Source organism: Ursus maritimus, unplaced genomic scaffold (genome assembly GCF_017311325.1).
Source record: "Ursus maritimus isolate PB19 unplaced genomic scaffold, ASM1731132v1 scaffold_13, whole genome shotgun sequence".
Lineage (NCBI taxonomy): Eukaryota > Metazoa > Chordata > Mammalia > Carnivora > Ursidae > Ursus > Ursus maritimus.
In genome coordinates, this window is record NW_024423675.1 from 22,552,538 (window position 1) to 22,579,593 (window position 27,056).

The 27,056-nt window shown below is 45.6% G+C and overlaps 2 long non-coding RNA genes across 5 annotated transcripts in view; one reads left to right on the plus strand and one right to left on the minus strand.

Annotated features, from left to right (window-relative positions):
* Window positions 1-895: 895 nt before the first annotated feature.
* Window positions 896-16,472, minus strand: LOC103676986. 4 transcript variants are annotated; one of them, XR_572289.2, is made up of 7 exons: window positions 16,375-16,472; window positions 9,595-9,751; window positions 9,282-9,392; window positions 8,250-8,440; window positions 5,852-6,063; window positions 3,998-4,404; window positions 896-1,729 (listed from the first exon to the last, which is right to left on the minus strand). It is a non-coding gene; the product is annotated as an uncharacterized LOC103676986 (long non-coding RNA). The 4 variants fall into 4 exon arrangements; XR_572288.2 differs by having other exon boundaries at window positions 3,998-6,063; XR_572290.2 differs by lacking the exon at window positions 8,250-8,440 and having other exon boundaries at window positions 3,998-6,063.
* An 814-nt stretch (window positions 16,473-17,286) lies between these two features.
* LOC103676985 overlaps window positions 17,287-27,056 on the plus strand; it is a 37,220-nt gene continuing 27,450 nt past the window's right edge. The window contains exon 1 of the long non-coding RNA XR_572287.2: window positions 17,287-17,470. This is a non-coding gene — a long non-coding RNA (uncharacterized LOC103676985). The remainder of the gene's footprint in view (window positions 17,471-27,056) is intronic.

A 27,056-nucleotide genomic window follows, 5' to 3' on the forward strand; every position in this document is an offset into this window, starting at 1 on the left:
TTCTCTATTTCCCTCCTATGATAGTCTGTAATCCTTTCCTACCTACTAACTACCTCTCTCGGATGAAATTGACCGGTTTTATCAATTTTCTTTTAGAGAAAATGGTGGGGTAGGTGGAGAAGGTGGGCAAATCCTTCCCGGGACCATAAGGTTGCGGGGACAGAGGCAGAATGCGCACTGCCCAGCGTCGGTGCACACAGACCAGCGGTGGTCTGGAGCTGCGGCCCACCTCAAACCCACATGGCTAAGCGTGGTATCCCACGCAAACTAGTGTGGATTTGTACCCTGATCAACACTGTGTCCTTCTCTATAACATGATAGAAACATGGGGAAACGGCGGGCTCTTGCTTATCCTTATGGGTATGTGATTTTTATTTGGGGTGTTATTTTTGTTTTTTGGTTTTTGGTTTTTTGGTGACTCAGCTTGAACACCTACACTCAGAGGGAAAAAAGTTCAGGACAGTCCCTGAAAGTAAGGACTCCTTTGTCATGAGGGTATTAGTTCTTCCAGCCCATGAGGTTATTAAGAAGGGTGTTGGGAGAGGTTTTTCTCCAGATTCTGCGTCAAACTGAACTCCAGGGAGAATGACCTAGGTATTGAGGAGATTCTGGTCAAATATGGCTTTGACCTATCTTTCTTCCCATCCGAAATACATAAAGTAGAAGCATCTCAGTTTTGGGGCGCCTGGGCGGCTCAGTCGCTTACCTGTCCGACTCTTGATTTGGGCTCAGGTCTTGATCTCAGGGTTGTACGATGAAGCCCCTCAGTGGGTTCTGCGCTCAGTGGGGAGTCCCCTTCTCTCCTTCTCACTCCCCCTCTGCCTGCTCCCATCCCCCACTCATGTATTCTCTCTCTCTCTAAAATAAATAAATAAAACTTAAAAAAAAAAAAAGAAAAAGAGGAATCTCAGTTTATTTCTATGAGCAGAGAGACAATGGGAACTATTGGCCTATGCACAGCTGCCAAAACCTTCCCAAAGAAGCAAACTGGTTTTCAAAGGATGATCAGCTAATAACACATTCTATAAATACCTGCCACTTGATTAAAATGCCAAAGCCAAGTTAATTTGTTCTGGTTTTCCATCAGGATCACCCAAAGCTTGAACCCGGGGTTCTTCGCTGCGGTGTGGTTTTTCAGTTCGAAACAATGACAGAGATCAATTTCTTCTGAGTCCCGATGGGAAAACTGTCATTTTGCGTCCTGTACTAGCTGCTGTACTAAACAGACCAAACATTTCTTTTCATGGTTGACATAATAGGAGTTTATTTCTCCCTCATTTCCTGCCTGGCAGGCTTTTCTCATTCGATGATCCTGAGACCCAGGCTGCTTCTGTCCTGCCTGATATCTTGCCCAAGATCAGTGCTCACTCTGTCCCAAGTGAGAAGAAGTAAAAACGTTGACGGACATCTGCCAGCTCTGCCCCATTTCCTTTCGTAATGGCGGTGATTCGTGTGCATTATTTTCTGTGGTCCTTCCCACGGTGGCGCCACTTTACAACAGGCCCAACGTGTACACCCTGCCTCTTCTACCAAACCTTCAACTGCCCGCGAAAGTTGTGGACAAGGGCTCCTGCTGCCTACCTAGTGTGTGTGAATTCAGGCCTGTCAGGCCCGTCCAGAAGGCTGGAAGGATTTCTGTCTGCAGGAGATCTGGAGGCGCTTCAAGGAGAGACAGTGTGTGGCTGAGCTGGGCATGAAAACAGGAATCTCTTCCCCTGCAGACAGTGACCTGGGTGAGGAAAGAAGCTCTATAAGAAAAGAAAATGGCCTGAAACCTCCAGGTCTACAGGTTCTGCTGGGTGGGCGGGGCCGGCTGTCTAGGGAGGTGGTGAAGGGTAGCACTACGGCGACTTTTGGGACTTACTACTGTTAAGAATCAAGCCTCCTACACAGCCTACTGTTTACACATGACTTTTCCATTCCACGGTCTTCATCACATGACTTAATTATTACAGAAAACTCTTATCCAGGGAGATAAAAGTGGCAGAAATCTAATTGATCATTGCAAGAACTTCCTGATAGAACTATCAAGTCTATAATTTATTTTAATTTTTAATTTTTTTAAAGATTTTATTTATTTATTTGACAGAGATAGAGACAGCCAGCGAGAGAGGGAACACAAGCAGGGGGAGTGGGAGAGGAAGAAGCAGGCTCATAGTGGAGGAGCCTGACGTGGGGCTCAATCCCGTAACGCCGGGATCACGCCCTGAGCTGAAGGCAGACGCTTAACCGCTGTGCCACCCAGGCGCCCCTATTTTTTTTTTAATTTTTAAAAAGATTTTATTTATTTGAGAGAGAGAGAGAGAAAGAGAGAGAGAGAGGGAGAGAGAACATGCACATGAGCGGGGGAAGGACTGAAGAGGAGGGAGAGGGACAAGCCGACTCCGTGCTGAGCGTGGAGCCAGATAGCGCTCAATCCCACGACCGTGAGATCGTGACCCGAGCTGAAATCAAGAGTCTGATGCTTAACTGACTGAGCCATCCAAGTGCCCCTCCGATCTTTAATTTTGAAAGAGCATTAAATGACAGTTTATAACCTATTAGACGTGTTGAAACCTTTTGCTTCCAAAATCCTTGCTTTGTTTTGTCCACCAATACTAGATTCTGATATCATGATCCTTCCTCAGTCCTAAACGTGCCCCCACACTGAAACATTGGTCTTAGGTCAGACTTTGAAATCTCACTATCTCTCCTTAGCCCCTCTAGCTCTGAGACACTATGAGATGCTGAGGACAAGGGCTCTCCTTCAGTGCTGTAGGCAATAAGCTCAGCTTTGCCTTATCAACGAGTTGTTTGGGTGATATTTTGCACAGCTAGCATTCCATGGTGTCTTATGGTCCAGAGGATTTGTGCCAACTTTCAAAGGGAAGGGAAACTGTGATAACATAAAAGTTGTACTTAAATGAAAAAACAGTCCCCTTGGCAGATCCATGCCATTGAGTGGGCCCAACTGTCTCATCCTTGGGTCTACAGTGTAAGAGAAGCAGCCACCGCTCGACTGTGATTCGGGCAAATACAACAAAGCAGCTAGAGTTGCTGTGGGATGGCAGAAGGCAACAGTCCTTGTAAGAAGATCCTGAAGGTGGAGACTGGCAGAAGGACGGAGAAAAATAAATATTGCCCAGGACTACACTCGAGACACCCACGGGGCCCTTGAACAGGCAGCAATCATGATTTCATGGATAAGGCTCTTAGCCCAGATCCTAGCTACTTTTCTGTTCACTGTGCTACCCAAGCCAGGGGAGGCGTGGTTACGAATGCAGACCGGCATTTGGGAGCCCTGTGGTCATAAAAGTGGGATCCCTCTGTGATCTCTTTCCAGATACCTGAGCAGCCAGTAGAAAGAGAAACTATGGGCATTCTTCTATGAGCTGCCCAAAAAATGAAACAGAGAGAGAAAGGCTTATGGGCTCTGGGCTCTGGAGGAAGAAAAGGAGGAAAGGAAGTGAGAAATATATGATATCCATAGTAGGAAAGAGTCAGGATCACGGGAGAGCCATCTATCAGCAAAGAAAAAGCTGCCTTCTTCCTGATGAGCAGAGATCTTCTCAGCCCTGAGGACAATAGGACTGTGGACCAGCATCTAATTCAGGGCTGGGTTAGGGATGGAGGAAAGAAGAATTTATAATCTCTGCAGGGTAAATATTTGCATTAAATGCCTCTGATAAAACCTTCACTTTCCCGGAGACATTATCAGGTCATCAGTCATTCACACCATAAATTAAATCAGTGAGTCTGCTGACTTTCCTCCTGATCATTACCCGAGGAGGGGAAGAATTTGAGTCTGTGCGGTGGTAGGGGAGTTGGAGGCGTAGAGGGGTTTTGGAGGAAGGGGAGGGAAAAGTCATGCAGAGCTTGGCACACTTCAGAAGAACTCAGATGTGACATGACAGGATGTCATAATGGGGCCCTGAAGCCAGAGGAAGTAGTGTGACATTCAACGTGTGTGTGTGGGGGATGTTCACAGGGGAGAAGGGGACCAAACAATCTCACTTACACATTTATTTCCCAGGCCAGAAATTCTGCATCCTTAGACTCGTATTGGCTAGAGCTTTTCATCTGTGTGATGGAAATACTTGGTTAGCCCTGGCCTACGTGCCTAAAAAAATGAGTATTTTACTGTAAAGGTAGTTAGGAAAAGATCTGAAGACTAAAACAGAAACCTCAAAGATCTGAGCTTTCCGTATAAAGACAGGAGCCCCTTTTTCTGCAAGTGGAACAGATCTTCTGCTGGAGGATGTCGAGCCTCTTCCCTCGCAAACCAAGTGCTAAGAAGTCAGCACCGAGGACCTGGAAATTGGGCTTGCGTCCTTAGAGAACCCTGGTGGTGTTCAGCTGAGCATTCGGTTCTAGGCTTTGAGACCTGGCAAGAATTGTTAACTCTCCGTTCTCCTAGTTTTCCGGCTGTAAAACAGAAAACATAAATAAAACCAAGGGCCTGAGAGTTATTTCACTTGGAGAAGGTCCCAGGGAGACCCCAATAATTCATGAAGTAGAACAGAGGGGGTCTGAGAGCAAGACTGGTGAAAGAACATCCATCCAAAGAGCCTGGTCCTTGTTGGTAGTTGACCTGAAAGACATCCTGAGATTCCTGCACCCTCTGAAAGTGACCCATCGTCACCAGCCTCATCAGCTTCATCCTCGTACATATTTATTTATTTAACAAATATATACATAGAATAGAGAACGTTGCATTAAAAAATAATATTTATTGAACTTACTTTTAATATAGAAAAGTAGGAAGAGGTAAACAAACAAAAGGATAGGTTATAATCTTGCTTTTGATAAAATAGATCAATAAACAAACCTATCCACGGTCATGAAATACAAATGTACAGAGATGCATAATCCATGATTTATTTATTCAGTTCCTGATTGATGGACACATTTTGTTTGTTTTCCTCCTCCTCTTTTTTTTTTTTTTTTTTGGTGTTACAGATTTTGCTGCTATGAATATTTTTGTAGGAACGCCTTGGTGAACGTTCACTTAAATACCTACAGGTTAAATGTCCAGTACTAGGATGGCAGAGTTAGAGATAAATGCATAAAAATCATGGTAGGTCACAGCTACCCTTCACTGAGCAACTACTGTGGGCTGAGAAGAGTTCTATATATAGGTTTTGTTTTTTTTTTTTGAGAGAGAGAGCACAGACTTCCAGGAGTGCGAGTGGTGGGGGACGGTGGTGGCAGGGAGGAGGAGAGGCAGAGGGAGCCTGACCCAGGGCTCCATCTCACAACCCTGAGATCAGGACCTGAGCCGAAATCAAGAGTCAGACGCTTCACCCACTGAGCACCCAGGTGCCCCAAGAGTTCTGTGCATTATTTTTAACCCCTACAACAACCTTGCAAGGCCATCAACATTACCAGTGATTCCAAGGGAGAAGTGTCCCCCTGCCCAGGTAGCAGAGCCACGAGCGGCAGAGCAGGACCTGAGCTCCAAGTCCTTCTGACCGGCAACTGACACAGTTGTCTAAAGGCTACGAATCACATTTAAGAGGAGATCAGGCAACTGGAAGGGCCTTCGCCATCTCTTAGCCCGAGTTTTTTAATTTCGGAGAAGGCAGGGAGACCTCCAATGCTTTGTCAAAGACTGTGGAGCTAGGTTGGGACCGAGGTCCTTCCTCTCAGGACAGAGATCTTGTAAGCCCATTTGTGGGTTTGCCTGTCTGGGGCCACAGAGCAGCTTCTTCCAAAGAAAATCTTGTATGAAACATATAAACTCAGAGCTGCTCTCCTTGAATCAAAGAGGAGGCCCAGAGCCTGTTCTCTCTCTCTCCCCACACTTTTGGGGAGCAATTTAAAAACTACTGGTGTGGAAGACACATATGCGGCATTAATCATCACGGTGTACCGGGTGACCCCCAAAGCTCCGACTTCTTCCTCCAAATGGCTGCAGAGGCCTCGGGGGCCACCCTTCATGCTTTGGGTTCCATATTTGCCCTCGTCCTCCTGCCCAGGGGAAGCCGTGGTGATGGGCCCATGGGTGCTTTTTTCTCGCTAGACTTGCGATGGCCGAAGATGTCCCCAGGATCCTGGGGTTATAACAGCCCACAATTATTCATCCTAGAAGAAAAGGGGGAAAGTAGAAGGAAGAAGAAATCATCAAAACATTCTTTTAAATGTGAAACTTCCTTCTGCTGCCTGGGGTAACATAGGTGGAGAGGACGGCTGCGAAGCTGACAAGTGAGATAAGCATTCTTGGGCCGGATGCACCACGAGAAGATGGGTAAAAACACCAGGAGCCACGCATCTATAAAGGAAGCCAAACAGGAAATTTGATGTGAATCATCAGCGAGCAGACTATGAGAGGGGCCATGCGGCTCAGTCAGAGATAAAGGGCGTGTTGCATTGTCTAGGGGTGGCGAACGGGAGAAATCACATTAGCCGAATCAGAGAGAGAGAGGCAGGGCGTCCGGCTTTCTGTCAAGCTGATATGAGCGGATTCCGCTGCTGGAGACAGGGCAGTTGAGGAAACTGGAAATGAACTTCAGCTTTAGGCGCTATGAGAAGAGGCCATATTGATGTCACCAGTGATGCCCGGTGCTCTGTTTCCGAGGTGCCCTTAGAACCTCTGGCAGCCCGTGCAGCCTCAGCTCATCTTGTGGCCATTTGTCCACCTATTTCTGTGTCACCTGCTACCGTTGGGGGCTGGGAGGCAGCTAGCATTGTCATACGTGCTGGTAGACACAGAGTAATGGGGAGTTCCATGCAGACAAGCAGGGTGCCATTCAGTAAGACCTCCACTTGAAGTGGAGGCTGCCTGCACTCTCGGGCCCTTTGGGGGAGGTCGCAAGAGTTGTCTCTCTAGGAGAGCGTCTTCTAGTCCCTAGTCTTCTACTCTAGTCAGGCTGTCCCACAGAAGTAGGAAGTGAGAGGGAAAGGTGGGACAGATCGTTGAGAACTGTGATGCTGACTGAAACTGGCCAGCCCCAAACACTGAGAGAATCTGGGGCTCCCTTTCCCCAAAAGGGAATTTTGGAGGTAACACTGCCTCCTGCTCACGTCAGCTCCCACTCTGAGCCTCAGAACTGACAACGGTTGCAGGTCCATCAATACGATGCCAATAAGAGGATATCAAGGTGGTTTTGAAGATGTCCAAGTCATATCCCATGAGAACACTAACAGAACACTGAAGGTGAGAATGGAAGTCAGTAGAAAGTGTGGTAGAAGGAGCCTGGACTTGCACTCTGGAGCAGTGGCTCCAAGGGCCCCTCTTGTCCCTGGGCTCTTGGGCCTAACTTTTTGTCCCTTTCCTTTCTGGTTATATACAGAGGCTAGACTAGAGGATCTCTGAGGCCATTCCCACCAGCACCTGTGGTAGGACGTTATCTCCCCACTCCCCTCACTACCCCATACTTCATGGTTCCCCTCTCCAAGCCACCTCATGTAGTAATGAATTGAACACTTAGTGTCTGCTAATGCCGCTCTTCAAAGCACTTTATACATACAAACTCACTTAATCTTCATACAACCCTGTGTGGGTAATTACTATTATTTCATCTTACAGATGAAGGAACTGAGAGAAATTATGTAACTAGCTCTGGGTCACACAGCTAGGAAGTGCCCAAGCCAGAACAAAAACACCATACTGCCTCAAAAGTGTATGGTCATTCACGTGGGTAAAGGACTTGAATAGACATTTATCTGAAGAAAATACAAATGGACAATAAGTACAAAAAAGAGGTCCAATAATAACTAATCATTAGGGAAATGCAAATCAAAACCGTAATGACACATCACTTTACCCATTAGGATGGCTATTATTAAAAAACAAACAAACAAAAAAAAACAACCACCCAGAAAATGACAAGTGTTGGGTGAGGATGTGGAAAAATTGGTATCTTGTGCTTCCCTTGTGGGAATGTAAAATGGCGCAGCTGTTGTGGGAATTAATTTGTTCTTCAAGAACTTAAATATAGAATTACCATATTGATCCAGTAATTCCACTCCTAGATATACGCCCAAGAGAACGGAAAGTAAGACGCTAAAAAGCTACTTGTACACTGATGTTCACAGCAGCTTTATTCACAATAGCCAAAGAGTGGAAACAACCCAAAAATCCGTCTACAGGAAGAATGAATAAGCAAAATGGCGTCTATCCATCCAATGGAATATTATTCAGCCTTAGAAAGGAATGGAGTTCTGACTCATACTACACCACGGATAGACCTTGAGGACACTATGCTACAGAAAATAAACCAGTTACAAAAGGACACCTATAGCATGATTTCACTTACATTTTCACTTACCTTACGTAGAATAGGTAAATTCATAGCTACAGAAAATAAAATGAAGGTGGCCAGGCGCTGGAGGAGACGGGAATGGGCCATTGCCTAATGGGTGCACAGTTTCTGTTTGAGATGAGGAAGAGTTTCCGGAGACGGAGAGTGGTGACAGTTGCACGAGAATGTGGATCTACTCAAAGTCACTGAATTACACACTTCAAAAGGAATACAATGGTAAATATTATGTGTATTTTACCACCACAACGAAAGTGTGCACATTGCTCCCGGCAGCACCCGCATCATGCTCCCCCTGCTCCGCACTGCTGGTGGCTCCCGCCCTCCCCTCCAACTCAGCGACAGCACCTGGGCTGCAGGGGGGCGGTCCCCTCACAAGAGCCAGGCTCCTGTCTGCTTCCGTACCTCAGGTGCTCCTAGCCACCCCCCCATTTCACCACCCCTCAAGAGGAGGGGCAAAGCCCTGCTTTTCACCGAGAAGCCTTTGCCTGTCTACACTGGTGCTCTGGGCTCTTTTAAGAATTTTCCTGAGTCGGAGTCTGCGCCACTGTCTTAACGCTGAATTATACATTGTCTTGTACCAGCGTCTGCATGTGTAACGACTCTGCGTCACCATCTAGATTCTACTTTGGATCCGGAGCAAAGGACAGAAGTGGAAATGCAGCAAACAATAAATAAGGCCTTCGTGACTTGCCTGGAAACGAAAGTACTGCTGACTTTTATGTCAACTCCGGCCTCTAACTCGCCTTTGTGTTGGTCTGTGTGGAAAGAATTGGCAATTCCAAAGCTAGGACTAAAGAAGGGACAGATGAATGTACTTAGGAGACGCAGGAAAGGAATACAAGGGGTCGGTCAGGCCAAGCTCCGGTTCGTTAATAATGGCCTTGCATTCGGACACTGCTCTTTGGGTAGCAGCTTTAGAAATCTCCCCAGCAGGCGAGGCTATAATGGCTCACAGTGTTATCAGCTCTGTTGTCTTGTCATTTTATTTCTTAGCTGCTTGATATTCTGGGCACAGAACCAGCTAGGAGGGATACAAACCCAGTGGTGTCAGTGGTAGTAGCTAGCCGCAGGTATGGCCTGTATTGAAACCCTGGCTTGTATTCAAGTCGTTCTTATGGTATACCTTCTTCAAATTGCTTCTTGGGTCACCTGGAAAGAAGAGATACAGCTGGGGTGTGGAGGAGGGGAAGGCAGAGGAATAGGGGAAGTGTTTCAAAGGTCACAAATTATGCAGCACTTTTGAAAAATTATAATTAATTGGAAGCACTTTTGATGATAGCTCCCCCCCTTTATACTTCTGTCTGTGTAATGAAGGGCGCACGTCCTTGCAGGTGGATGCATCCTGACCTACCTGGCCTGGGCGTGGCGGAGCAGACATCCTGCCTCCAGAGCCCGCAGGTTCCTCCCTCTACGGTGGGGACGTGAGGCGGCGGGCAGCCCGCACTGGAGGCGAGGTTGGATTGTAATGAACAGCGACCTCTAGCGCGTGGTCCGGGATTTGCACGCGGCTAAGAGGACAGAAGGAAAACAGCCGCAGAGATGGCAATTCTTATGAAATTCCCCACAAACAAAGGCGAGATAGACTTTTCCTCATTGCTTCCCCTGGTAGAGAAGCTCGGGACCGACCGGCTGACCATTGCGTTCGTTTCTGCCGCGCACTACCAGCAGTGCCGGAGATGCTGCTCAACCCTTGCTGGGTTTTGTTTTTGTTTTTTCCCCTCCAGAAGATTTCCTCCACAAAGATCATCGGGCTTTGTTTTTTAAAGGCTTCTCAGTTGCCTTTAGGGCTTCGCCGGGAGGGGTGTGCGCGCCGCGTGCTGGAGACAGGGCTCAGGCCGAGGGGGCGGGAAGGGGCGCTCAGGAGGGGCCACAGGCTGTGTCCCCCGGGAGCTGTGGGGAAGGTCCGGGGCTCCTGCTCAGCCTCCCTCGGCGAAGGCAGCTCTCCGGCGCTGGGTTCTCCTTTTTTACTTAAGGTGTCAGGCTGTGGGAGCCTTCTTTGCCCCCACCCTGGTGCTTCCTAAGGCAGTAAGCCGCCAGAAGGTTCTTCCCTCGTCTTCTGCCCCTCCCACTCTTCTGAAGCCAGGTTCTGAGTCTCAGGGGCCAAGTTTAGGCCAAGCTAGCTCACAGGCTGATGGTGTTCATGCCCCCTGAATAATGGGGCCAGAGGGAGACCTCCCAGCTCTGTTAGGAGCCAGGAAGAGATTCTTCAGAGGAAGGCTAAAATCACAGTTCCTGGCCCATGACTTTGCTGTTTCGACAGGGGAATAGGGGCTTGAGGGTTGGGGAGGGAATACATTTTCCTGTAACTTCAACCCATCAAAAGTCGATAGATTCAAGTACATATTTGCTGAATAACTGGGTTTGCCCTGCTACCGCCTTTTAACAAAGCTTCAGAGTCGAAATGTTGCATTTATTTTATTTTATTTATTTACTTATTTAGCTGTGGTTTTTAAGCTGCGAGCACATCACTGTACTAGGGCTGTCCCAGTTTCAGCAGTTGCTTAAAGCAGGAGCCGTCCTCAAATTGAAGCCAGAGATTCACACCGTCCTGGGCCACATGTTCCCCTAATGTCACATTTATGTGCCAGGAGCAGGGAGTCACTGGTGAGGGTAGGCACACAGTTGCGGTGACAAGATGAAGGGGGTGTGGCCATTACGTGACCAGATGGAGCCAGGGAGGCCTGTGGCCAGTACTGGATGAACCAGCAAGTTTGCCCAGATGGCAAGTCCGAGCCTGTGGCCCAGCTTGGGAACAGGTTTGGGGTAAGGGGAGGCATCAGTTCAGGCTGCAGTGAAGAGGCTAAGAAAGGCAGAGCTCCCTGGTTCCTAATACAAGGGTTCAACAGCTTGGGCTCGGTCTTTGGTGATGTGGAAAGCTGTTAGAATCCCAGCCCAAGAAGGAAGAAAAGGAAAATAAAATTGATGGTTGGATAAAAGCAACACCAATAGAAGAAGGCGATTGTGGCTGAGGTGGTGAGGCTCAGTGGGGGAGGGTAGGTAGAGTCAGAGGGAAGAAGTCTGAGGAGGAAGACGGTTTCCCTGGGAAAGGATCGGTGTCTGTTCTCAGGCTGTGACAATGCAAACAGAAAGACAGGTAGGAAGGCTAAATATCAAGAGAGGAAAGGACAGCAGGATTTGCTAGCAACCTGGATTAGGAACTGGTCAGGAAGGATTTGGAAAGACTCAAAGGGAAATGATTTCTCAGAAGTTCTCTGTCAGGGAGTTGGCAACATGGTAGCATTGACCAGTTGGGTGCTCCGGAAGGGCCAGCTCTTTCTGGAGGTAGACGGTGAACCAGGTGAGGGTTGCGCCCCGGAAACAGAGTCCCTGCTGGAGGAAGCCCGAGGTCACTCTTGAGTCTCCCCGTCCCCCTTCTACAGCACCTTTGTCTCTGCCTGGCTCTGTTTCCATTCATCTGGCAAGCACGGCCCCTCCCCCTGCCAGCGAGCACCAGTGGCTGCCTCTCCTTCCTCAGATCTCCACACTGCCTCTCCTTCCTCATCTCATGCTCTTACCTCTTACCTGCCAGGGCTGGCTAAGACACCCAGAAGGAAGCTACCATGCCCGCCATTATCTGGCTGTTTCCAGACACTTGCCCAGATATTTACATGGTTCATTCCTTGACTTCATTCAGCTTTCTGTTCAAATGTCACCTCCATGCTGAGACCTTTCCCATCTAAGATAACACCCCTGCCTTTCTCTATCTCCTTACCCCACTTCATCTTTTCTTTAAGGCACTTCATTGCCACCTGCTATCTATTTATCTGTGCTTTCTCTTCTTCCCCACCGGACTGTAACTCTTCAGGGGCTCTATTATATTTAACACGGACTCTTCAGGGGCTCTATTATATTTAACGCAGTGCCGGGCACATAGAAGATGTTCAATAAACATTTATTCAGCAAGTGACTTATAGATGTCTCTATATGTAACATTGTGGGCATCTCTTTCCTTCTGGAAATGCCGTCTTCTTTATGACGTTAGTTCTTGTCCCTTACTGTTCGACTGCAACTTCTTTGTTTTCTGTTCTTTGTTTTTCAAGGCTCAGGTTCTTGGCCTGTGCTTTTCTCTTCTTCCACGTTATCCACTGGTGGCCCCACGTGCTCTCAGAGCTTCCTCTCTCACGTCTATGCCCCTGTCTTGGCATCTCATCTGAGTTCCAGGCCCATATGTCCAGCTGCCAGGTGGCCATTTCCATTTAGAATCTTCTCATCACCTAAAGCCCCCAAATCCCTTTCCACTGTCAGAGTCGCTGTCCCCTCCCAATGTCACTACTTTCCTTCCACCCAGCTAAACCTGAAACCTTTCCATTTCTTTTTATTCCTATCTTTAAACACTTTTTCCAATCCACACCATGTCCCACAGTGTCTTCTTTCAGAATTCATTAAGGAAATATTTATTTATTGCCTAGTATATGCAAAACAATGTGTAAGTGCTTTGGGGTTGGTGCTATAAAGATTCATTTTCTACCCTCGGAGAGTTTGTAACAAAAGCTTAGAGGTGTAACATGTTCAGGAAGACTAATTTAAGGAGGAAAATAATGAGTTATAGATTCAGGTTATGAGGAGGCAGAAGAGGGGGAAATTACTTCCACTTGAGTTCAGGAAGTCTTCGAGAAAGAGGGACATTTGAGATGGGCTGTGAAAATTAGGTCATGCTTGGACATGACAACCCGGGGGTTGGTCTTTCAGCCAGAGGGAACAGCATGAACAGAACACCAGAAACAAGACAGCCATAAGTGAGGAGGGAAGATGATCACTGAGCTGGGCTGGAGCCTAGAGTGAGGGTGGGGAGAAGAGTGGGAAAGAGGGTGAAGAAGACAGGCAGGGAACTTATTTCTGTTTGAAGGCCTTGGAAAAAGATTAAAAATTACCATGCAGGTAAATAATGCATCGGAGCTGTGTTTCAGGAAAGTTAATCTAGTTACGGCCTCAAAAATGGGTCGGAGATGAGAAACGCTAAAGAGGGCATCATCATCTAGGCTGGAGGTCACAGCAGCCAGGATGTGGGTGGCAGAAGCGAAGGCGGAAGTGCAGGCATTGGGGGATGGCCGAGATGCTGGTGAGGTAGAACAAACAGAACTTTGCATCCAATCGAATATGAAGAACAAGCAAGAGGGAATAATAGCAAAAACGATGCTGAGATGTCGAGCCCAAGTGTGTGATCCCCAAGTCAGAAACAGGGAAGACTAGAGGATCAGGTGTGAGGAGGCGAGTGATGAGTTTAGCTGCAGTCACAGCGAGTGGGAGGTGCCAGGGGGCATCCAAGTGGAGCTTTCTAATAGGTAATTAAACCCGTGTGCCTGAAACTCATGACAATGGTCAGACCTAGAAATGGCAATATGGAGGTCATTACCAAGGTGAACATTACACAGGTCATACAAGGTGAATACGTCAAGAGATTGATCACAGTTGCCAAGGTATTGTTAAAAAGAGAAAAGAAGATGGCCAAATACAGTCCCTTGTGAAACACCTACATTGATGAACTAGGAGGAGAAAGGATCCAGAGAAGGAGCATAAAGAGAGGAGGGAGGAAAGAAAGTGTTAGAGAAAATGAGGGTGGCAGTTTTAGGAAGGAGTCACAGACACGATAAAATGTTACTAAGATGTGGGAAGGGTGAAGGTTGAGAAGGAGCTGTTGGGTTTATATGACCACGTGTCCTTCTGTCATCCTGCTCTCACCAGTGCTCCCCTGGTGGAGACCCTTGCCTCCCTCACCTGGGAGCCTCCCTTCTAAGGTCTCATCCCTGCTCCCATTAGACTGTCCCAACTAGACAGTCTCTCTCTAACACCATTTCCATGATATCATTTCTCTATTCTGTAGGGAGGCAGGAGGTGTGGTGGGAACAAAGTTAGACAAAAGGTCAAGAAACCTGGTTCTCTGGCTCTGCTACTAATTAGCTGTGGGCGCTTGGGCAAGGTCCTTGAATTTGTCATCCTGTAAGTTCTCTTGCTATCTACACTCCTGGATCTCTTTCCATAATATCAAGGCCTAAACAATTTTCCCAGGGTTTATTGGGGTCTCTCCCAATTCCGTCCCTGTCGGCCTCTCCAACCTTGCTTTCCAGGTTCTCTAAATCCACCCTGCTCCATCAGACTCGTTTCCTCCTGGTTCTGTAAGTAGACTGCATGGATGCCTGCCTCTGGGCCGCCTTCTACTTGGCTTTTCTTGCCCGAGTTTCTTCTGATTTCCCCCACACCTGTGCCAGTCCTCAAATCCTCCCCAGGCCAACTCAACACTCACTTCTTTCACGAAATGTTCCCTGATCCTTCCAGGTTTCACTGATACTTCTTTCTACTGGACTCCTGGGCATCTACACAGAACATCTAAATCCTATTTTTATTATTTTTTAAAATTTGCCATTGTTTTAGGCACTGTTAGTCCTGGTTCTTCCATGAGCTGTAAGATCTTTGGGGAAATGGACCACGTCTTTTGTATTTCTTACAGTATATTGCTCAGCATGTCACTGAACACCTAATGTGTTCTTTATGTACATGTGTCACTCAGGGTTCTTCTGAGAAATGTAAAACACACACACACACACACACACATACACACACAGACTTGTTTTAAGGATTGGTGAATGTGACTGTGGGGTTCTGGAAGTCCTAAATCTATATGGTAGGCAGTAGCCTGGAAACTCAGACAAGTTTATGTTACAATCTTGAGTCAGTATTTCTTCTTTGAGCAACCTGTTTGAGCTCTTAATGCCTTCAACTGATTGGATGAGGCCCACCCACAATATTGAGGGTCATCTCTTTTACTTAAAGTCACCTATTGTAGATGTTAACCACACCAAATGCCTTCAGAGAAATGCGTAGATTACTGTTTGATTAAATAACTGGATACTATAGTCTACCCAAACTGACATAAAACCAACCATCACAGAACACTTGTTGATGGAATCATATTGAGGAGTAATTCATTGTACAGGATTCAGCAAGGTGGAATCTTCAGAACAAGAATGGAGAAGGATCACTGAGACGTGTTGTTAAGAAGCAGTGTCTCCAGGGTGTTCAGAGAGTGGAAGCCCTGTGGTGTTCCTGGGTGAGCTGGTTGGCAAGAAGTTTATGAATTAGCAGGAATCTGCAGATTCTGGGTATGTGAGGGTTAAAAGGAAGAGATGGGGACACTACACTTAGAAGGTACTGGAAATATGTCTATGCAGAGAAAGGAGTGGTGTGGGGTTGGAGTGAGATGGGGAGAGAGAGAAGGAGGAGGGAGAGAAAGGATGAGAGATTAGGGAGGGAGGGGGAAGAGAGAGAGAGAGAAGGAAAGAGCAATAGAGCAAGAGAGAGACCCAGAATTTTAAAATCCCAAGTCTTTGTTTATTGTATATGGTTAAAAGAAACTGAGGTGAATTTAAGTATCTTCAAAATTAGGAAGAAATTTTGCTTTCTTCTCAGGCAATAAACAGAAACTAATGAGAGACTGGAAATATGAGAATGAAGTCAATAGGAACCTACGGAAGGCAAAGCAGATGCCTCTAGTGAGGAGAGAGTTCTTGACAGATTTTCAGATGACATAAAGCCAATTTTTATCTGGAAAGGTTTATTTCAAATGAATTTGTGTAGATAAAACTTTGAGGGAGTTAAAAAAAAAAAGCCCCAAACAACCCAAACAAATAGAAAAGCCAAACAAAACTGCTTAGAGCAGAAATCCAGATATTTGCTGCAAAACAATTAGTAATAGCATTGCTGAAGCATTCCCGAAATAGATGAACTTCACCATTAGCCTTCTGTGAATTCAAGCAAAGAGGCATCATTACACAAATTATACGCCTGGAGAAGGGGCTTCTGCACCGGGATGAACTTGTAAAAAGAACATTTAAACCAAAGGCAATTTTGCCTATCTGTTATTTGCTCTATTCCCCTTGCTATCATTGAAGATATTTATGCTTGAGCAAATTTCTCACTCTCGATCTGATTTCTCCTTTTTCTTAATCCAGCCATGAAGTCATAAAATCCCCTGTTTGGGACAATACGATTTGCTGCCATGGAAACAATTACGATATCATAAATTCATCTTGCCCCATGAGATGAAAGAGGAAAAGCAATAATACTATGATTTTGCAGTTCGATAGTGCCATTCATCCCGCAGTCTCTGACTAGTAGGTATCGTCAATTTACTTACGGGGAAAACTGGAGCCGCAAGCTCTCGTGCCTTGTCTTGAGTGCCGGAATTTTAGACCCTGGCAAGAATGTCCAGATATTTGTAATTCCCACCCAGAGTAGCAGCTAAGGAGCCAAACTCTTGGTCTCCGTGACTCTTTCTGGATGAGGATGGAGTGTGGGCTCCCCTCCCAGCCCCTGTACTTCACCAGCTGTTCCTAATTATGAGAGTATTTGATGGAACCTAGTTTGATAAACAAACAAAAAGCCCTTGGTAATTGTCACAGTGGTGAAAATATTTACAGACATAGGAATAGGGAAGATGTTTTGGAAAAGTGCACTGAAACTTCAGCACCCAGAGTCAGCTCCACCTCGCCTGACACCCCCTTCTCCATCCCCGCTAGATGCTCATTGTCTGGGTTCCTGGACATTGTTGAATTTACCCAGAAGCTAATGGCATGTCAATTCCCCGGGCCCCTTCCTAGGCTCTCGGAGGTGCCCTAGCAATGCGTTCACATGGACAGACTTTTGAAAACACCTACATTCTAACTTCCTCTTGTGTTGGGTGGTGTTGGAACAGCATTTGGGGATTCTGGTAAGGGCAAGTGAGTTAGACATGCCTTTGGATTAGTGGTTTGTAGTCACTTCTGTTTAGAGCTGAATTATGGCAGCCATTTCTGAGTAGCAGTGGCTTCCAGGAATGCTTATTGCTTAATTGCCCTGACCCCCACGCCTGGCAGGAGGTAGTCCTGTGTCTCAAGAACCCGTTACTGGAACCAGGCTTTGTTGGCCCTCATTCTTCATGGAGACATGTGCAAGACGCAATAATTTATCCTTTATTTTGGAATGGATGCCCTGACATTGCTCAGATCACTGGAAACCTATTTTTTAAAATTTTTTAATTTTTTTTTACTGATGTGGTGGGTTCCTCAACTTGCATATGGTTTATTTCCTAGCCTCCTGAGTGCACGTGGCTTGGTTAGGCTTGCAGTGTCCTGGCCACTTCCTGCTCATCCAGTCCAATTAGCATAATGTCATTGATATAATGGACCAGTGTGATCTTCTGTGGGATGTGTAACCTGTCCAGCTTTTTATTTTGGACTGCGTTATGACAGAAGGTAAGAGAGTCAATATTGCCCTCAAACCAGACTATAAATATACTGTTATGTGCTTCTGATCTTCTTTTTTTGATAAGGATGGAAAACGATACATTTGCCAGATCAGTGGCTGCATTCCGTATGCCCAAGGCTATGTTCATCTGCTCTAGCAAAAATGCCACATCTGGGAGAGCAGCTGCATTTGGGTTTGATTGAATGGTAGCCATCTAAACTGTCATCCTTCAGGATCTGTCTGCTTTTTGCAGGGGCCAGACTGGTGACTTAAATGGAGGTAAGATGGGGTTCACCAACCCTTTCCTCCAGAAAGCTATCTTGCTTTTGACTTACTATTTTGAGCTGGGTTTGGGAGGAGTGTCGTTTCCACTTGGCTTTCCCACAGACCAATGTGGGTGTGTGTGCATCCAATTTTTCACTTGGGGACTACGGAAGTGACAATCAGTGGGTCCTTGGATTCAGTGAGCCCAGCGTAACCCAGACCTGGGCCAGGCTACCTTCATTTATTTCCTGGAACCTATGTGTCCTCATTCTAAAAGGAGGGCCTTACTGATGCTCTGAGTCTCCAGTTAGCAAGGTCAAGTCAGATCTTGTATTCGGTAGACCTCAAATGTGTGGGTGTCTCCCTTTCCTTGGTGTGCCTGTGGCAAAGGGCCACACAATCTCTCTGGGGAAGGACTGGAGGCATTGTTGCTGGATACACTTGCCGTGATGTTGTGGGGTCCTTCCTCCCAGGACCCAGCTTCTCCTTTATTAGGTTCCACGTCCACAAAACTTGCTCATTATCTGGAAACTTGGCAAGGGATCATAGCTTTTTATTGGGGTGATAACGCTCAGCATCCTGACCATTCATCCTTGATGACTTTTAGTTTCAGATTGAGTAGCGTCCTTGCTGGGTGCCCTTTAATTTCGTCCTTAGGGATGTTAATCCTTTACAGAGAAAACTGAGTGCTTCTGAAGTCTTAAAGAATTCGTAACAATCTGGAAAGTGAAGACAGTTGAAGGCATTAGCCCAAGTATCCCCCTCCCATGTATCACTTGGACTAGATGAACTCCAAGGTCCATTTTCATCCTGAAATATCTTTCAAGAGTGACCCTTTCATCCATGTCTACCCTTCCGTTAAGGGGCAGCCGGGCACAGGTCGTGGGGGTAGACCACGAAGGTTTGAACTGTGGCTCTGCCACTTACTAGCTGTGGACCTTGAGCAACTTACTTAATATCTGAGCCTCAGTTTCTATATCTGTGAAACGGGAATAACAAAATACCTCCCCCAGAGGATGACATGAGTTAATATGTGTAAAGCATTCATAATAATGCATGGCACATATTAGGTACTTTTCTCTAAGTATTTGTCGTTCTGGTTCCTTCATTCAACAAACTCACACTCATTTTCAGAGATGGGCATTGATTTCAGCTGCTTCATTTCCCTTTATCACCACACTCAGCACATTTGTGGGGATTTGGCCTGTCTGCTTTTCCTGCCTTACTGCGAGCTCTTCAAGGGCGCCGGCCTGCTTGGTTCCCTCCCTGCTCCTGGCACAGCGCGGTTGTCTGATCGCTGTCCTTGCGAATGAATACGTGAGCCTGCTGTCCAGGAACTGGCCTGTCCCCGGCTGGGTCCAGGAAGTGATTTTAGTGCCCGGCCTTTTCTTCACCAGCTGCGGCTGGGGTCTCCGTCAGGTGTGCACAGCTGGGTCCCTCGTGACCATCTGCTGCCTGACTCCTCCGGCAAACCAACCATCCTCCGGGGGCTCCTGCGTCATGGTCGTTGCTGCTGTTGTCCATTTCGCTTCTGTGCCTGTGTGCTGGCCCCTGGCTTGTTTGGGCTTTTGTGCACTACTCGTTCTTACCACTTTTCTGGCTTTCAGGTTATTAGTTAGCTTCTAAAAATCAACACCTCAGATCTGCTTACCTCTGCTTTGATCTCCACCATTCTTAAGTTTTTGGTTTACTCTCCAGGTGGCACAAGCAAATTCCCTTGTTTCTGTGGTGGCTTCTTGTCCTGAGATCCTCGCCTAGCTTCTGGCCTCTTGTAGCTGAAACACCCTTGACAGGTTCCCATCTCCGAGCCTGGGTGTTTGATTGGTATTGCCTGATCATCCCTCCTGGAGCAGGGATGGCACAGTCACAGCCACTCCCCATTCCCTGCCCAGGGCAGACAGGGTTAATCGATCACAGCACTCTTCCCTTCAGCCTCCCGATGAGGTTGCAGAGCATGTACAGACCGATCTCCCTGCAGCCACTACCCGGCAGAGTCGGCACAGGAGTGGCAGCCTGCTTGCCAATCCTGAATTAGATGATGGCCCTCGTCTTTCCCCTCTGCTTCTCTGCACTTGACCTTTCTCCTACCCTTTGGACAAATGAAACCTGCCTGCCATTCTTCTTAGGTCCTGGCCCCAGCTGCCCGGTGCTGGGGTCTGTCGGACTTTAGCTTCCAGGTCTCTACAGAATCTGCCACAGTTATGCCTATTATGGGTCAAGGTGACTCTTGGCCTACAATCCCTCTACCACCACCATTACTGTACTGTACCTAGAAGCAGCTTCTCTGCCTGAGGTTTGAAGGAAGCCCAGAGAAGTCACAGATCTTTTCTGAATGTACCAGTTTCTTTTCAGTGCCTGTTCATAGGGACAGAGCCAGGTCAGATTGATTCAGAGTGTCTTCCCCGGAATCACTCCTGTGGATAGGGTCTACAAGAGGTAATCAAATTAAATGAGGCCATAGGGTCGACACTGATCCAGTATGACTGAGATCCTTATAAAAAGAGGAGATGAGCACACAGACAGATGAAGAGGAAAGACGATGTGAGGATAGTGAAAAGGTGGCCATCCACACAACAAAGATGGAAGCGTCAGAAGAAACCGAACATGTCAACTCCTTGATCTTGGACTTCTAGCGTCCAGAACTGTGGGAAGATACATTTCTGTTGTTTAAGCCCCGCCCCCCCCATCCGCGACACTTTGTTACGGCAGCCCTAGTGACCTAAGACAGATGGGGCTGTTCTCCAGGGTGCCATGCTTCCCACCACTCCCCTGCCTGGCCCACTTTAGCCATTCCCTTCACTTCTCTGACGCCTGGAGGCAAGCTGTTTGTGATCCAGACCTCACAGGAACAGAGAGAGTGTTCATTCCCGGCTGAGGGGAAGGGACCTCCCTCTTCTTCCCTCACAATCTTACAGAGCGGCAGGTTGACAGATTCTGAATCTTGGCCAAATATCTATACATTTTATTCCAAATAACCCTTTTAGATCCTTAGGATTCATTTATATCCAGAGTGGCCTTGGGTAGCTTGGTCAAGTTTATGCTTCTTAGACTGGCGGTTCTGGGACTTCTCTGACCAGGTCTGGGATTTAGGAGCCTGCGTTGGGGTGTGTGTGTCAGAGCGCGGGGTGAGGGTGGCTCTCAGGAGGCAGAGCATGGAATCACAAGAGATCCGAAGGAAAGTTCTAAGGCCATGTCTGAAGTGAAGGCCATGCAGGGGCTATACACAAAGTGTTCATCTGAAGAGGCAGGGCAGAGTCTTGGGAAACTAGGTTTGAGACCACAGGACACGGAATGGAGATACAGATCTGAATGGATATGCTCAGGGTGAGGCAGGAGGGAGGGAGAGCTGGCCTGAGCTGGGAAAAAGCCATCAGGTCATTTGTAGAGTGCCTATGGCTTTGTCCCTGGGATGGATGGGAGCTGTTAAAGGTTCAGAAGAGAGCCATATTGCCCTGCAAAGACCCTCCTCTTTGCTTCTCAGTACAACTTACATAGGTTGTAGGCCTATATTTGGGAGTCACAAGCCAAATTAAAGTGTACAAAGTTCATAGAGCACAGACATCCCCACTTACCCCAGCACCTTAAGACCTCACCTGTTCACACACACAGAGTTAACAGGGAACTGGCGTTGGTGGTAATAGCATATGACCTCTCCCTCCACCACCCTATCGTATTGTTTTTGCCCTAGAATATAATACTCTTATTTTGATATCTGAGGTTTCTGTGAGGATAGTTTTGTTTATGCTAGCGGAGGAAAAGCAGGGTTTTTGAGTAATAGGTTGAATAAAGGCCAGCCTTTGCCCAAGGTGGAACAGACCGTGCCAATAATTGTCCTCATGGCCTGTTTTCTAGATTCATCAGTGCTCATGAAGCAACACTGGCACCATGCCTTTATTATTTCAACTATCCACTGTGTAGGGAGAGAATAAATCATTGTTGTCCTCTCTGTACCCTACTTTTATACACTTAAAGATTCATGGCTCCCCTTAATCTCTTTCCTTACAAACCAAACATAGTCCTTCTGATTTGTGTTTTCTTGTAAGACTTATTTTGAAAAAAACATTTCTTGTTCTCATTTTCCTCTGAAACTTCTTTGGTCTACATTGATCTTGAAATTTGGAACTTGAAGAAGAATGTAGTTAGTATCCCCACTGGGTTTGTATTTATGAAGGCCAAATCAAGAGTAATAAACACATGCCTATTTGACCTTGGAGTGAATCCCTGCATCCCAGCCTGACAAGCCATGGTCTATTGTTGCAGTCAGGCCCTCTGTGGACTCCAAAGTACTTATTACTCATGTCCAGCCAGACCAACGGTCCCAATTCTCAACTTGCTCCATATTTTCTCATCTGGGAATCACTTTGCTGTTTTAAACTTTGTCTCATTTTATTGATCTGAGCCCAATCTCTAATTTTGACAATGTACATGTTTTCTGATCCTCTCTCACACAATAGGCCATTATTTTCAGTGCCCTGATACTTTATCATGAATGTTTTGGCCTGACAAGAATCACATCTTTTGAAAATTCGCAAAAACTGCAAAATAAATGTACCAATTGTGTTTTAATCCCCTAGCCGTAACTATTTAATGAAAGGAAGCATTTGCTTCATTAAATAAATATTAGCTTGTATTTTAAGGCCCCCTCCCAAATCACATCTTTAGAGTATGTACTCAGTTGACCGAAGAGAAATTTTCACTAATTTATTCATGCTTTCAGTAATTATTGAGATTCCATGATGAGCAAGGACGTGGAGGACATAAGGGAGACGAGACATGACCTCCAGCCTTAAGGAGAAGGCTCTCTTTTCCATTGGCCATGAACGGTAACAGGGATGGAGTCTATACTCTATTCCCTCCTTAGACATAGTTCAGATTCACAGTACTCAATAAAGGCTTATTCTATAACTGAGAACAGTGAATAACTACTCTCAATAAACTACCCCCCTTTCATCCTCTTCCCCAAACACACATTACCACCATGTTTGCCTCTAGTCGGACGCATGGGAAAAGAAGATAAGATAGATGGAGGAGAGGCTGTCCCCACCCAACCCAAGAAGCCAGTGAGTGCTTTGGTTGGCGTGGTGGGGATACATGTCAGAATCTGGTGGAATTATTCAGACTGTGGACAGAAGTTCAGGTTACAAAACATGGCTCCAAGTGGCGGAGGGGAGAGCTACTTTCCTGGCCACATCAGGGATCTCATGTTGTTCTGGAGCTCTGAAGCCTGGACTTGGGACCATTAGGAGATAATGCCCTTGACGGGGGGTTTGGGTTAAGTATGGTCATTTGGGGTGTATGGGAGAGGTTAATTATTGCTCACTTTGCTCCCCTCCTGAGAATTCCTAATAAATGTAGGAAATGGGGGTGCAACAATTAGCTTGGAGACGTACTGGGTTGTATTTTGGGCAAGACAAGTAGGAGTGGGGACTAGGAACGGGGGAAAACCAATATTATCTTAAGTTTACATTACATATCATTGTCTTACCTTATCCACACAACAGATAGCATCATCCTTATTTTCAGATAAGTAAAGGGAGATGAAGAGAGGTTAAGTAACTTGACCAAACTGGGATTTGATTATAAGTCTGCTTGGCTCAAAGATTATACTTTTGCTGTGATATCACTGGATTGTTGTTATGAATGGGATTTCCTTGTATACTCTTCTATTGTCATGTCATATGACCTAAGCATGTAAACGTGGTCAACTTGGGGAGGGAGGCCTCAGTCTCATGAGTGTAGAATGATCATATGACTCATCATCACTCTCCCCTTATGGAACACTTCCAAGGAAACAGTGAGAGAGTACATAGTATGTTAGTATGCTTCTCACCCATAATAGAAAAACTGTCCCAAATCTGGACGTAGAAAAATCACATTTTTTATGTGATAAAAATCTATTGCCTCCTTCTTGAAAAAAAAAACGCTTATGCAATTTTCTGCTGAATTTTAATGGTATGAAGATTTGGTCTAGGAAATCAGTTACCTACCCACCCAGTTGACTCTCAGCTGATTGTCAGAAGGAGTTCAGGGACCTTTAACCAGGCATTCTTTTTATTTTGTATCTAACAGGGATATTTTCACTGTTCTCTTTTCCTGTAAAATATCTCTGACTTGGCCTACTACAGGCTTTTCCTCTTGCAAACCTGATGTTAGCAATATTTTGATACTTGTTCATAACTAAATTATCTGAAATTTTTTCTTTCACATAAATAATAGTAAACATTAATACTTAACATTTATTGGATTCCTACAACACGTTAGGCAGGGTTCTAAGCACATTACATGTGTTATTTTGTTTTCATAACAACCCGATAAAATAGGTACTCTTAGCATCCCCAGTTCACAGATGAGAAAATCGAGACCCAGGGAAGTGAAATAATCTGCCCAGCATCTCACAGCTTGTTATATGGTGGAGCTGGGTTGTGAATCCAGACAGTCTGGGTCTTACTTCTTCCCCATAATGCTTGAAGTCTATTCACTTTTATTTTTAAAGGTTTGATTATTTTTGCCTTCATGGAACTTGAAAATTGAATTGTTGGGTTTTGCGCTGGCTTTTCAGAGAGAAAAGAGGCAAAATGTTACCCTTTGCTTTCATTTCCTCATCCGGTTGAAATGTGTCATAATTATTCCATCTTCTTTATTCTGACCAAATTAAAAAATCTTGGCTTTCATTGGGGGAGATGGAGAGGTTTTGAACTGAGGAATGATATGGTCGGAGCTGTATTTTAAAAGGCTCACTCTGGGGTCTACAGAAGAGATTATAGGAGAACGCGGGTGGAATCAGGGAGGACACTTAGGAGACACCTGCGGTAATCTATGTGAGGGCTCATATGTCTAGGACCAAAGTGTGAGAATGAACTAGAGAACGAACTGAAGAATGAACTTCACACTATGTATGTTTTGAAGATAAAATGAAAAGGATTAGGTGGGTTGGCTATTGGGTAAGGAGTCAAAGATAGCTCGATTAGAGGCTCTGTCTGTGGATGGGAAGCGGAAGACGGCCCATTCTCTGGGCATGGTTTCTGGACCATCTGCATGAAGAGAGCAGTCTACACCAGCTCCTCTCCACAGACTGGAATTTCTGCAAAACTTCACCTCTACTCTTTGGAATTTTCCTAAACCCTGAGGTAGAGAATAGCAAGTTTTTAATGGTTCAAGCTAGTCATGATTCTTTCTTCTTGGCTTTCTCTTTCATCAGCATTGTATGTTCTCATAATGTTCACAGTTTTTATTTGATTCTTATTTTTTTTAATGTTTTTTTTATTTTATTATGTTAGTCACCATACAGTACATCCCTGGTTTCTGATGTAAAGTTCGATGATTCATTAGTTGCGTATAACACCCAGTGCACCATGCAATACGTGCCCTCCTTACTACCCATCACCAGCCTATCCCATTCCACCAACCCCCTCCCCTCTGAAGCCCTCAGTTTGTTTCTCAGAGTCCATAGTCTCTCATGCTTCATTCCCCCTTCTGATTACCCCCCCCTTTCTTTATCCCTTTCTTCCCCTACCGATCTTCCTAGTTCTTACGTTCCATAGATGAGAGAAATCATATGATAATTGTCTTTCTCTGCTTGACTTATTTCACTTAGCATTATCTCCTCCAGTGCCGTCCATGTTGCAGCAAATGTTGAGGACTCATTCTTTCTGATAGCTGAGTAATATTCCATTGTATATATGGACCACAACTTCTTAATCCAGTCATCTGTTGAAGGGCATCTCAGTTCCTTCCACGATTTAGCTATTGTGGACAATGCTGCTATGAAAATTGGGGTGCATATGGCCCTTCTCTTCACTAGGTCTGTATCTTTGGGGTAAATACCCAGTAGTGCAATGGCTGGATCATAGGGTAGCTCAATTTTTAACTTTTTAAGGGACCTCCACACTGTTTTCCAGAGTGACTGTACCAACTTGCATTCCCACCAACAATGTAGGAGGGATCCCCTTTCTCCACATCCTCTCCAACAATTGTTGTTTCTTGCCTTGTCTATTTTTGCCATTCTAACTGGCGTAAGGTGGTATCTTATTGTGGTTTTGATTTGAATTTCCCTGATGGCTAATGATTTTGAATATTTTTTCATGTGTCTGTTAGCCATTTGTATGTCATCATTGAAAAGGTGTCTGTTCATATCTTCTGTCCATTTTATGAATTTGTTTGTTTGTTTCTCGTGTATTGAGTTTGAGAAGTTCTTTCTAGATCTTGGATACCAGTCTTTTATCTGTAGCATCATTTGCACATATCTTCTCCCATTCTGTGGGCTGCCTCTAAGTTTTTCTGACTGTTTCCTTGGCTGTGCAGAAGCTTTTTATCTTGATGAAGTCCCACAAGTTCATTTTATCTTTTGTTTCTCTTGCCTTTGGAGATGTGTCATGAAAAAGGTTGCTTTGGCCGATGTCGTAGAGGTTGCTGCCTATGTTCTCCTCTAGGATTTTGATGGATTCCTGTCTCACATCGAGGTCAAAGCATAAGATCTGGCAATCTTTGACCCATAAGATTTTATTTATTTATTTAAGAGAGAGCACTCGCAAGTCGGGGGAGGGGCAGAGGGGGAGGGAGAGGGACAAGCAGGCCTGCACCAGGGCTCCATCCCATGACCCTGAGATCATGACCTGAGCCAAAACCAAGAATCAGACATTTAACTGACTGAGCCACCCAGCGCCCCTGACCCATATCTGCTGATGGCAACAATGGCTGCAGCCTAAGCAAAGGTGTGTCTTTTAGACAGAACATGAACTCTGTCCAGTTCCTCCCTGCCACCACCGTGCCCTGTTATTCCTTCCCTCTGCTTCACTGGCTTATGATACCTGCCACCCTCCTTGGGTTTTGAGTTAAAGACTTTTGCAGGAGCCTCTTCGATGGTCTAATTATCTTTAAATATTTATTCTCTTCAATCTACTTGGCACATATAGGTGCCAATGACTAAGTGTTATTAATGAATAAAGATATTGTTGGAAACAGGCCGGCTCTTAATATCTGAGGGAACTGGAGTGAGAATACAGATATTTAAAAGTAATAGAGCAAGCTAACAAACTGTTAAGTAAAATCCATTCTATCCTCCTACTGTGGCAAATATATCTTCATAATAACAAATCAAGAATATCTTTTAGGCTGTAGTTTTAATAGAATTAAATCTAGCAAAATGCCAAAGATGATGGATTTCATTATTTTTTCACATATATGATATTCTTTGAATGAGCTAGTGATGTTTGGAGGAGTGGTGAAATAAAGATCTATATTTATAAATTATTTTATATTTATACTATAAAGTTTATGTTTCTTGCTTTTATTTGACCAAAACAAATGCTTATGTTGTTATAATCAAGATTT